This window comes from Vidua macroura, chromosome Z, assembly GCF_024509145.1.
Source record: "Vidua macroura isolate BioBank_ID:100142 chromosome Z, ASM2450914v1, whole genome shotgun sequence".
Taxonomy (NCBI): Eukaryota; Metazoa; Chordata; class Aves; order Passeriformes; family Viduidae; genus Vidua; species Vidua macroura.
This window is the reverse complement of record NC_071611.1, coordinates 75606501-75617178: the sequence shown is the minus strand read 5'-3', so window position 1 is coordinate 75617178 and position 10678 is coordinate 75606501. Positions and strand designations below refer to the sequence as shown.

Genomic DNA, 10678 nt, shown 5'->3' with positions numbered 1-10678 from the left:
TATGGAAGAATCACGTAGAGTCTCATGTTTCCTTTGGCTTCAGGCTAACTACCTGATAGGCAAGCAAGGGGTACCAGACCTGCACATGCTCAGGCTGCCCTCTGGCTTGTGTGAATTTCTGGGCTGCTGCCTGCAGATGGATGTGGACAGGAGAGGCTCTGCCAAGGAACTTCTGCAGGTACAAGGCAAAGCAGCTGCAGCCCAAAGAGCTGTTCCCTGTCAGGGTTTGTTCCTCGGCCAAACTCCAGGGCTTCCGATGGGCCCCCCCACATAGCAATATCCACTCTGGGTGCTTTTCCAATGAAAACCAAGCAGGATCCAAGACTGGTTGAGATTAGAAGGGACCAGTGAAGGTCATCTAGTCCAAAACCCCAGTCACTGGCAAAGACATCTTCAAGTGGATCAGGTTGCTCAGGGTCCCATCCAAGCTGACCTTGAATGTTGCCAGGCTTGGGGCTCCTCCCAGCTCTCTGGGCAGCCTGTGCCAGTGTTTCAGCACTCTCCTCGTAAACACTTTCTTCTTTAGAGCCAATTGAGTGTCTTGTAGCTTAAAACCATTCACCCTTGTCCTCTTACAATTGGCCCTACTAAAAGATTTGTCCCCATTCTTCTTAGAAGGCCCTACGAATATTGAAAGTTCTCCTTGGGGCTTGCTCTTCTCCAGGCTAAACAAGCACAACTCTCCCAGCCGTTCCTCAGAGGAGAGCTCCCAGCTTCTGGTCATTTCTGTGACCCTCTTTTGTTCTCAGGTGGTGTATTCATGTTTACCTGGTAGCAAAGGAACTGAAGTATTGCAATGCCAGGGACGGGGGCTTGAAGAACACAACAAAAGCAGTCTAGAACCAAGCGGTTCTAGATTGGTCCGTGGGAAGGCAGGGGCTGTGGGGGAGCTCACTGTGAGCATCCGAGGGCACTCAGCTTGTCCCTCCTGCCCCAGCCTTAGAGGTTTCTGCCAGCCAGACGGGGACAGCTGAGCAGGAGTTGTGCCAGCCCCATGTGCTGCCTGGCCCGCTCAAGTAGATGAGGATTGCTGCGGCTTTGCTGCCAGGTTTTGTGGCAGACAAGGAGCTGGTGACCAGGCCATTTCCTTGGCTGTTCCTGCTGAGAAGGAAGATGCCAGCCAGCACAGGAGCAGGGGGCATGCCAAGGCAGACACTGCTCTTCCTGCAAGCCAGAGCTCAGCCCATCTGTGCCCTGCTGCTTGTGTCCTTGCTCCTGGCTTGCTGCTGAAAATCTGCGTGTCCAGCGCTCCTGAGAACAACACCTGCGGTCAATAATTTCAGAGCCCTTGGGAGTCTCTTGAGGACTGCCCAATGCCCCACATCTCCTTTGGGCACTCAAATAGCCCATGTCTGTAGAAAAGAGGAGCTGGAATAAGTCTGTTGAGTTTCCCGAAAGGAACAAAACCTTTGGACAGCAAGCAGCAATCCCACAGTGCTGTCAGGACAAAAATGCCAGCAAGTGATGACACCTTGAGGAACGGACTAGTGCAGTTCTGGGCCATGTTTGCCTGTGCTAGCAGCATCCTGGACATGAAGGCTCATGTGCTGATGGTGACCTCAGGCCACCTATGTTTGTGTATTTCTGGGGGCTAGAGGAATCCAGCTTGACCCTGTTAGGAAGTCAGTTTGGAAAAGAATGGTTCCTTTTTCCTTTCTCTCTTTTAATTTGGTTTGTTCCTTTTCCCCTTTGGGCAGCATCCATTTCTCCAGTTAGCAGAGCCTCTCTTAAGCCTCTTCTGACAGCCTGATCGCTGTCATCCCTGCAGCCAAGTCATGCAGGAAGCAAAGGAGATGACAAGGACCACTTGAGCACTTGGAGAACTGAACCTGTGAGAACAGGTAGAAATCCTGAGGGGAGAGGGGCCAGGAAACAGGCAGCCATCAGAGCAGGAAAGGAAGGTGGCATCTCCTTTTCCTCGCACCTGCTGGTCCTGCTTTTGAATTTCTGCTTGGGACAGCATTGCTGGAGGGCACAAAGTCACTACTGACGTGCACTTTTCAGGTGGGGGGTGGTGTGAGGCATGAACCTTCCACTGATTATCTGGGGAGCTTGGCTGGCACTTCATGTGGAAGTGTCTTCCTCCCCTCACCAGGAGTCGGAAGGGCAGCGTCTGGAGGCACAGCAGCTGCTGGCACAAGGGGAAAATTTCCTGGCAGAGGTACAGAAGGAGCAAGAGAAAAGGCTGCTTGAGATGAAGCAGTAAATTGCCATCATGCAGCCTGGGCGAGAGAAGATAAGAACCAGAGAGAGTCAAGAGGCACAGAGTGTGAAAAGAGAGTTTGTGTGTTGTTTTGGACTCCTCTGGGCTCCTTCTGGGCACTGTTTCTCTGGACACTGTCTGTCTGGGTGGCATTGTCTCTTAGCTGGCCCTTGGTAAACAGTGCTGGAGAGATTTTTGTGTCTTCAGGGAGCGGTCTGGTGAGAGGCTACCAGAGCGCAGGTTTGAGGAAGGCAGGAATGGTGCTGCAGGCCCAAAGAGAAAGGGAAGCCCAGAACTTCCCCTCAGAAGGAGGGAGGTGCCACGGGAAGCCCCTGCAGAGCCAGGCTGGAGCTGTGGGAGAGGGCTGGCTGTCAGGCTGCTGAGGAGGTGCCTGAAGCTGCTGAGTACGTCCTGTGCATTCTTTGTCCAGTCGAGCAGTGTATTATAGTGTGTGTGCCTCAGCATGGGCTGTAACACACGTTCCTCCTCCTTTGGTGTTGGGAGAGACATTTTGGACTCCCTACAGAAGCCACTGTGGCGCTTGGATGCAGGCAGGGAGCACTTGGGGCATTCCTTTTGCCTTTGAGGGCAGCTGGCAGTGGGTGGGCTTTGCCTGAGCTTCCCTCTACAGTAAAGACAAAAGCAGGGATTGTTTTGGGAGCAGCAGATGGCTGTGACCTAGCCAATGACTCAGAGAAGGTGTGTGTGCTAGTCTGGCCACACTGATCAGAACACTTGGCTTCCTAGATTCCCTTTAGACTCCAGACTTGTCACCAGTCTTTGGAGACAAAATACTTCAGAGAAATTGATTGGCTGTAGGGCTGGTTTCATACTGCTGTTGTTTCTATGACTGTTTGTACTTCTATTATTCCTTCTCCAGATCACATGGGCCCCTGCCATCTAAATCCCAACTCTAAGGGCTTTTCAAATGAAAAGGAAGGAAACTTGCAGCGAAGCAATCGAGGAAGCAGAAGAGATGACCAGGACCACTTCAGGATTACTTCCTCCAAAGGCAGCTTGGAGCTGGACTCACAATAAAAGTCCTATACACCCCCAAGCCTGCTGGACGATTGCCTTCCTTGTCAGCCATGGAATAAGGCTCTACGTTCCCTTCTGAATTGGCCATTCTTTCTTAAAAATGGAAAGTCCCTCTAAAGGGCATCCTGGTGTGGTTTGGATTTGGCAACAATCTCCTCCATTTATCAGCTCCAACCCACACTGCCTTTGGAATGCTGTCCATTGGCTAGCTTTTTCCCCAACCATGGATTTCTGGATGAGGAAGAAAGGGCAATTGCATTTCCAGCCAAAACCCAGTGAAGAGCAGGGCAGCCAAAACATCCTGTGGAGATACAGGCTTTCAACTGGGCACACAGAGGCTTTTGGTTCCTGCTCGGTGTAGCCGGCACGTCTCCTCTGTGGACTGCTCCTGCCTCCCACGTGGCCATGGCTAATAGGTACAAGGCTCTGCAAGTGGATCGAAGAAGGTGGGCACATCTGCTGGCAGTACAGGAGAGCAGAGAGGAAACAGCCTGGCAGGACCCTGGCCAGCAAGGCAAGGCACCCGCTGGACCTGCTCTTTGTCAACAGAAAAGGACTGGTGGGTGATGGCACGCTTGGGGTTGTCTGGGGTTCAGCAATCATGACAAGTCTCTGTGCTTGGCTGGGTTTGTTCCTCTTTCTGTGCTTTCTGTTGTCCCTGTGCTCTGCGGTGTCTACCCAGGGCTGTGTAGCTGCACGGCACAGCTAAAGAGCAGGAGGGCCTCATTTGTCTGCCCTTTGATATGGCTGCTCACGGCAGCCTTTTCAATCTGCAAGCTCCATCTGGAGAGTGACTTTCCCCCTGTGTTTGGTCTCAGAGGCCAGGGCCTGTCATCTGTAGTCTCAGGTGGCATTGAGGGCTGCCCAGTGCCTCAGGCTGCTGTGACCCTACCGCAGAACAACAGGAGACAGTGGCAGGTGGTTGTTTCCAAAGTCACATCCTTCAGGGGCGGTGTGCCATGTGTGTCCTTTGTCCAGCCCAGCCCCAGACCTAGGGATCAGACGCAGGCGCTGCTGCTGCTGCCACTGAAGTCAGCGAGGATTTGGTGGTTGGTTTCCATCCCAGCAGAACTGGTCACTTATGAAGCCGGCTGCTGATGGCGCCCTGCAGATCTCTGGGCTGCACGGCTGTGAGGGAGCTGTTCCTTGTTGTTTTTCTCCATCAGGGAAAGCTGTGTCGGCCAGGTGTGCGTCTACAGGGCAAACAGGGAGCGCGCAAGTCTCTTCCATCTGTGTCTGCTGAGAGTGGTGATCTTTGAGATTAAGTGGCACAAAGTCAATTGCTTGTGGTCCCTCTGTGGGTATCCATGTTAGGTAATGCTGCTAAATCTGCCTGTAGCACAGCAGCAGGGGGAAAAGCCTCTCAGCTCTGCAGGTGCGGTAAGCTGCCATTGGTGCGCAGGAAAACTGCATTTTGTCTTTATGAGGAAGAGAAGAACTGGCTTAGCAGCAAGAGAAGGTGGAATGGTTCTTCTGATCTTTCCTTCTGCCTCGTACAGGCAGATCTCTGTGGCTCATAGGTGTGCCCCTGACTGGCAGTAAACGGGGGAATCCCCGGAGCCATAGCCAGGTTGGGCCATGAGATGCCGGCTCCAACTGGGAGCACAGCCCTGGGTGGGCTCACCTGCAAAGTGTGGGCAGACTGTGTCTTGGAGGTCGGTGCCACAGGCAAAGTCCATCAGTTTTGCCTGTCCGGTGGCCAGGTCGAGGAGGATGTTCTCTGGTTTGATGTCCCGGTGCAGGACCCCACAGCTGCTGCAGTATTGCATGGCCTTCAGCACCTGGAGGAACAGCCCCTGCACCACCTCCTCCGACATGGAGCCCCCATGGCAGAAGGAAATCAAAGAGGTTCTAAGACTGCTCATGGCGCTCCATCACCAACACGAAGTTGTTAGGGAGCTGACACCAATCCAAGAGCTGAACAACACCATGGAACCCAGTGGACACCTTGTCCAGCAGCTCGATCTCCACGGGCACGCGGATTCCATTGGGCTGCAAGAAGACCACAATGCCGTCAGTGGGGCTGATGCCGTGCCAGGGGTCTGGAAGCCCTCACCCAGCCCAGGATGCTCTGAGCCCTCCACTGAGCTCACGCCAGCTCTCTTCTGAGGCGTCCTGGCAGCTTCCACTCTCCGGGGCCTCAGCTTACCCCGCCCGTCATGTGCTGTTTTCTGCTGCTGGCCCAAGTCATTCACCAGCTCGCCCTAATGACGGATGCAATCCCGCGACACACATTTGATGGCCACCTGCGAGCCAATGGGAGCAGCGGGCTGAGCTCAGATCCCACCCTGCCCAGCCCCGCCTTCCCTCTCCTCTGCTCTCCCCCTACTCCGCCCCTTGCCAGCCCCACCACCCACTGGGGCGTTGTCCGCCAGGCACGTCCCCAAGCAGACGGTGCCCAAGGCACCGCGGCCCTGCAGGTAACCCAGCGGAATCGCTCCTGCAGGGCCTTCCCTGCAGGCGAGGTGTGGCTGTTGGCTTTCTGTGCTGGGCTAGATCATGAGGAAAGGCTGCCCAGTCACCTGGAGGCAAACTTGACAGAAACTTTTACTTACCTGTCAGACCATTAAAAACTTTGCGGGATGACACCAACAAGAATGCCCTGCCAACTGCTCTGTGGATCCACTCCACCATTTGATCAGTGCTGCTCAAGCCTGCAGGCCAGGAAACAAAGAAGGAAAAGGAACCCATTTGCCCCAGACTGTGCAAGGAAAAGGGGAAAAAAGGGACACATGCAGCAATCGGCTGACTGTATAAGAAGAAGGCAAAAATAAAAGACACCTGCACATGTCTGCAGACCCTAGAATTGCAGCTGAAAATAAAAGGATGCCTGCATTTGTCCACAGACTTTATGGCATCAGGCGACAAAAAGGGCTCCTTTGACAGGGCACACACTGTCCCAAAGCAGCACAAAACCCGCTTGAAGTGCATAACCCATAGCTCAAAGGATCCAAGAGGAACGCAGAACAGGCACCAAGCCCACACACCCTGTCCTTTGGCCACCAATGCTTCTGACTAAAACCAGTTCCCTAAATTGGAATGCCTGTCATTCCCGTCCGTTCACTGCGTGGTTAACATCAACCAGCAAATTGTAGGGCTCACTGAAGGAAGAATGATTTTTTAGCGGGGAAAAGATGCCGACTAACAAATCACCCATATGTGTTTGCATGACACTGGAGCAGCGTTTATGTTGGCAATATGGCAGGGACACGTCCTCTGCACGGGGCAGTGCCCACGTCCTGTGCATGGCAGGGGGTGCCCTTGGAGCAACCCTCACACAGTGAGGGTGCACCCATGGCGGCATTTGCCCATTCTCTCCACTTCCACCAGCTCCCAAGTCAGCCCTTCTCTTGACAAACTTCTCCGTCCAACACTGAGCTCCTTGTGCCTTTGCCAAAACCCACTCCCGTTGGCTTGTGGGAAACCTGCAAGGTCAGATTCCCCATGGATGTGGGTTTGAAATCTCTGTCATGCCCACGATGGGTACGTGCTGCATAGTACTGCATTTTTCAGTCATTTGCTGCTCTCTCATTTCCGGCCTGCAGGAGCTGAGTAAATTGATCCTGGTTTTCCTGAGCTAACTTAGTCTTTTCTTTTCGGGGCCATATAGCTCACTGAACCACAAACTTCACATCTACTGCGGACAGTTGCAAGCACCAAGCAGGGCAAACGATCCAAAGTGCAGCTTCTGAAGAATTCTCCTCCGTCATTTCATTCTAGACTTCCTCATAACGTGCCTCAGTACCTCAGGTTTCCAGTCTCACGGGTAACAGGAGAAGGCCGCAGGTCAAGAACAGGAGTTCAGCCAATGGCTACAGGAAGCAGAGGAATTTGCAAGGCAGGTGAGTGCTGGAGCTGATGGAGGCCTGCCAAGCTGCCTGCTCTTGTCTTGCTGCTGAAACCCTGAACTTCAGTGCTCCTGAGAACAGCACTTGGGCCTAAATCCCACTGGAATCAGCATTTCTTAGAGGGATTGGCATTTGCTGAGGAATGGCGTACACTGCTCATCCTCTTGGCAGTTAACCCAGGCCATGTGTTAGAAAGGACAAAGCTAAGTGAGTCTGTGGAGTTTCCTGGGAGGAACAAAGCCCTGTGACAGCAAGCAGCATTCCCAGGCTGCTCTCAGGGGGAAAATCCCAGCAAGCTGATGACACCTGGATAAAGGGGTGAATACAAATGTGAGCTACGTTGGCATACAATAGCAAGGTCTGGGACATGAAGGTAAGGGGCAAATAGTGTCATTGATGCCTTTGCTCAGGTGTTCCATATCAATTTAGCTGAAAATGTCAGTGGTAAGTCTATCATCTTATTACATTAGAAAAAAAACAATAACAAAATGACTTTAACTTCTGTGGCTGCTTTGTCTCCAGGTTCAAACGTTGTTAGGTTTGAATTCTGATGCCTGTTGGAAAAGTGAATGGAATTAGCAGAATTAATGCATTGTTTAGTTATTTTTTGGGTTGTGCTTGTTTTGAAGTATTAGCAGATGCTGCGGTGTGTCTAAAGTAGTGTTAAATTCATATGAACTGAGTGGTGGGATGAAGTCAGAAAACAAATTCTGTCTGGCCTGGATTTTAAAAATCATGTAAGCCACATTCACAGCACCTTTAGGTGAAAAAGAAAGAATGTTTTTCTTTGGTTTGCTGGTTTATTTGTTCATTTACTTATTCATTTGTAATTCTCAGCTGATAATAGGCACAGTGAAACCAGTGCAACTGCACTAATGATTGCTTCAGGGAGAGGCTTTTTGAGTCAAGTAGAGCAGCTGATCAGTATGGGAGCAAGTATCCACTGCAAATCCTCTAATGGCTGGTAAAAAACAAACAGGCAAACCAAAGCATAGATTTGTCAGTATACAAATGAGAAAGAATTTTCTTTAACATTTAAACTAATTGCTAACTTAACAGACTACTGTAAGCAATAGTAAATTTTGACATTCGAAACATATTTGAACTTCTGTTTATCACATTGTATTCCGGAAATTATAAATTGAATTCAGAGTCTTAGGCTGTGTGTCTTTTGAAGCGAGAAGTTCAAAAAGGATTTCTGTGTACTCTTTCAGGATGGCTGTGGACTGGGCTAAGCACTTGGGAGAGACAGAGGTGGTTGACTTGTGGGAATCCTACAGGTAAGCTAAAACAACTTTGTAGAAACAGCTGAAGGGAAATGTTGAAGGGAAATTTGCATTTTGGCTTCTAATCAGAACAATTTTTAGCTTTTTGTGCCTTTAAGTCTGACCTAAATAGCAGGATTTATTTGAGACCAGGAATGTTTCAAAACCATGCTTTTTAAAAAACTGGTGTTTGTAGTCAGTGTATTTCTTTGATTATGTTTGATTATTGATTTGCACTTGATTATATGCAAATCCTAGGATAAGTATAGTTACAGTGGTATAGACTTCTTTCATATTATTTTTTTTTTATCATTTTGATGTGGGCATTGCTATCATGATTATATGTCTAGGCAGGAAATGAGTCTAGTGACTTAGATAAATAGAGATAATGATTCTACTATGTACCATTTTAATTTCAGATGCTTATTTAGGAAACAAACCTGTTGTGTTTTTGTCTATACATTGTTGTCCATACATAGTAGCCATATGAAAGAAATTCAGTAGAAGTGACATTTATACTAGGTCATTCAAGAATTGGTTTCTGATTAACGTACAGTTACAGTTCAGTTGTCGTTTTGCAGAGACTAGTATTTTTAGAACACTTTTTAGTGTAGTTTCCACTTGCATAGTACCTACTTATGGGAGGAAAACATTTGGGAAAACATTGCTTTGAAATACTTTTTATTTAACAGGTAAACAAGTAGTGTCTTTATACTTTGAGTTCTGACACTTTGCTTATGGCTGTGTTTCAATAAAGAGTAAGAACTGAAAGTTATGCTAAAAATTGAAGTTTCATGCTTTGTTGGATTGCACTTAAACCAGTGAACAGTAAGAGTATTTTGGAGGTGCTGTTCTGCTACACTTGAAAATTAAAATTGGAAAGGAGTAGTCTTGTTGGTGTTGATCTAAGCTTAGTTGGTGGCTGAATGCAAACCTGAAACAAACAGCCTTGATTCTGGTCTGGTCTGTGCATTTTTCTATTTGCTTCAGCAGGTTTTGGAAATCTGGATGAAAGCTCCCTGGTCTGAGCAAGTGCTAGTGAGCTTAGCGCAGAGGACAGAGAACTACTGACAGCTTATCATCACAGTTTTGATGAAAAGGTGGATCTGGACCTCATTATGCACTCACTTCATAACATCTGTCATAGTTGTGAGACCGGTAAGTATAAACACACACTCCCAGCCAATGATTGTACTTTGAGCCTTTGATGAATCCTGCCCTTCTTTTGGAAACACTACATAGGTAAAACCTTCCAAATGCTACTCTGCACAGTACTGATGGATATTTTAAGCGAATTTGCTGCTTAACTCTGCAAACCTGCTTCTCTTTCAGGAGCGATTTTAATATTTCTTCCTGGATATGATGAGATAGCTTGAGGGACCGCATTCTTTTTGATGACAGGAGATTTGCTGACCATGCGCACAGGTAAAGCCTCTATGGTTGAGGTTTTCACTGTGTCTTTCAAAAACACTTAAATGTGCATTAGATATCAGGTTTTCATGCTTCATTCAAATACTCCGACTTTGGATCAGAAGAAAGTCACCTCCTGCTGTGCGCAAGATAGTACGATTTAGAGGACTTTGTCAGATATTGTATTAATCTCTTTTGTCTTTGCTTTTAACTATAGTTCTGGTTGTTTTAATTGCAGATTCTTTCTACAAATACAGCAGAAACCAGCATAACAGTCAATGATGTGGTATTTGTTATTGGCTCAGGCAAGGTGAAAGAGGTATGAGTGGTTAAAACCTTCTGTGACAAGTAAACTTCCTAGTGTTATTCTAACATATGTAATAGGTAAATTTTAGAGTACTATTTTCTTATAGTAGGCTGACAGCTAGTGCATGTCAAGTAACAAAGATCACAGAAGTTTTGACATTCTTTTTATGACAAATACTGTAAAAAATTAGCTGTTAATAAACCTTGTAAAAGCTATTGTAGATTGAAATGTTGATGCATTTTACAGTTTCTGTTAGGTGTTTTAAAATGAGTCCATCTGTTTAGACTGCCATATTCCTGAGACTTAAGAGAGCACTGGGAATTCCCTTTGTCCTACTGTTGTGTCAAGTCGAAATCAAATCCATTAAGTTTTTAAGTATTGCTTATGTTGTGTTGAATGCCCATTCCCAAATGACATGTGAAGGAAAGGAGAGATAGTATGATGAGGCAGTTTAAGACCTATGTCTTTGAAAATGAAGTTGGATTTCATAGGGCAGATACATGCCAAATTTCTAAAGTTCCTGTCTTTTTCTGTGACTTTGCATCAAATGTAAGAAAATAAGGATGTGTTTTCTAAGTGAGACAAAGAAAGAAGACCTTAATCAACA

The 10678-nt window shown here is 48.0% G+C and overlaps 1 long non-coding RNA gene across 1 annotated transcript; it reads left to right on the top strand.

Moving 5' to 3' along the window:
• Nucleotides 1-9361: 9361 nt before the first annotated feature.
• Nucleotides 9362-10074, top strand: LOC128821960 (uncharacterized). The gene is made up of 3 exons (XR_008441292.1): nt 9362-9512; nt 9687-9779; nt 10003-10074. It is a non-coding gene; the product is annotated as an uncharacterized LOC128821960 (long non-coding RNA).
• The last annotated feature ends 604 nt before the right edge of the window (nt 10075-10678 follow it).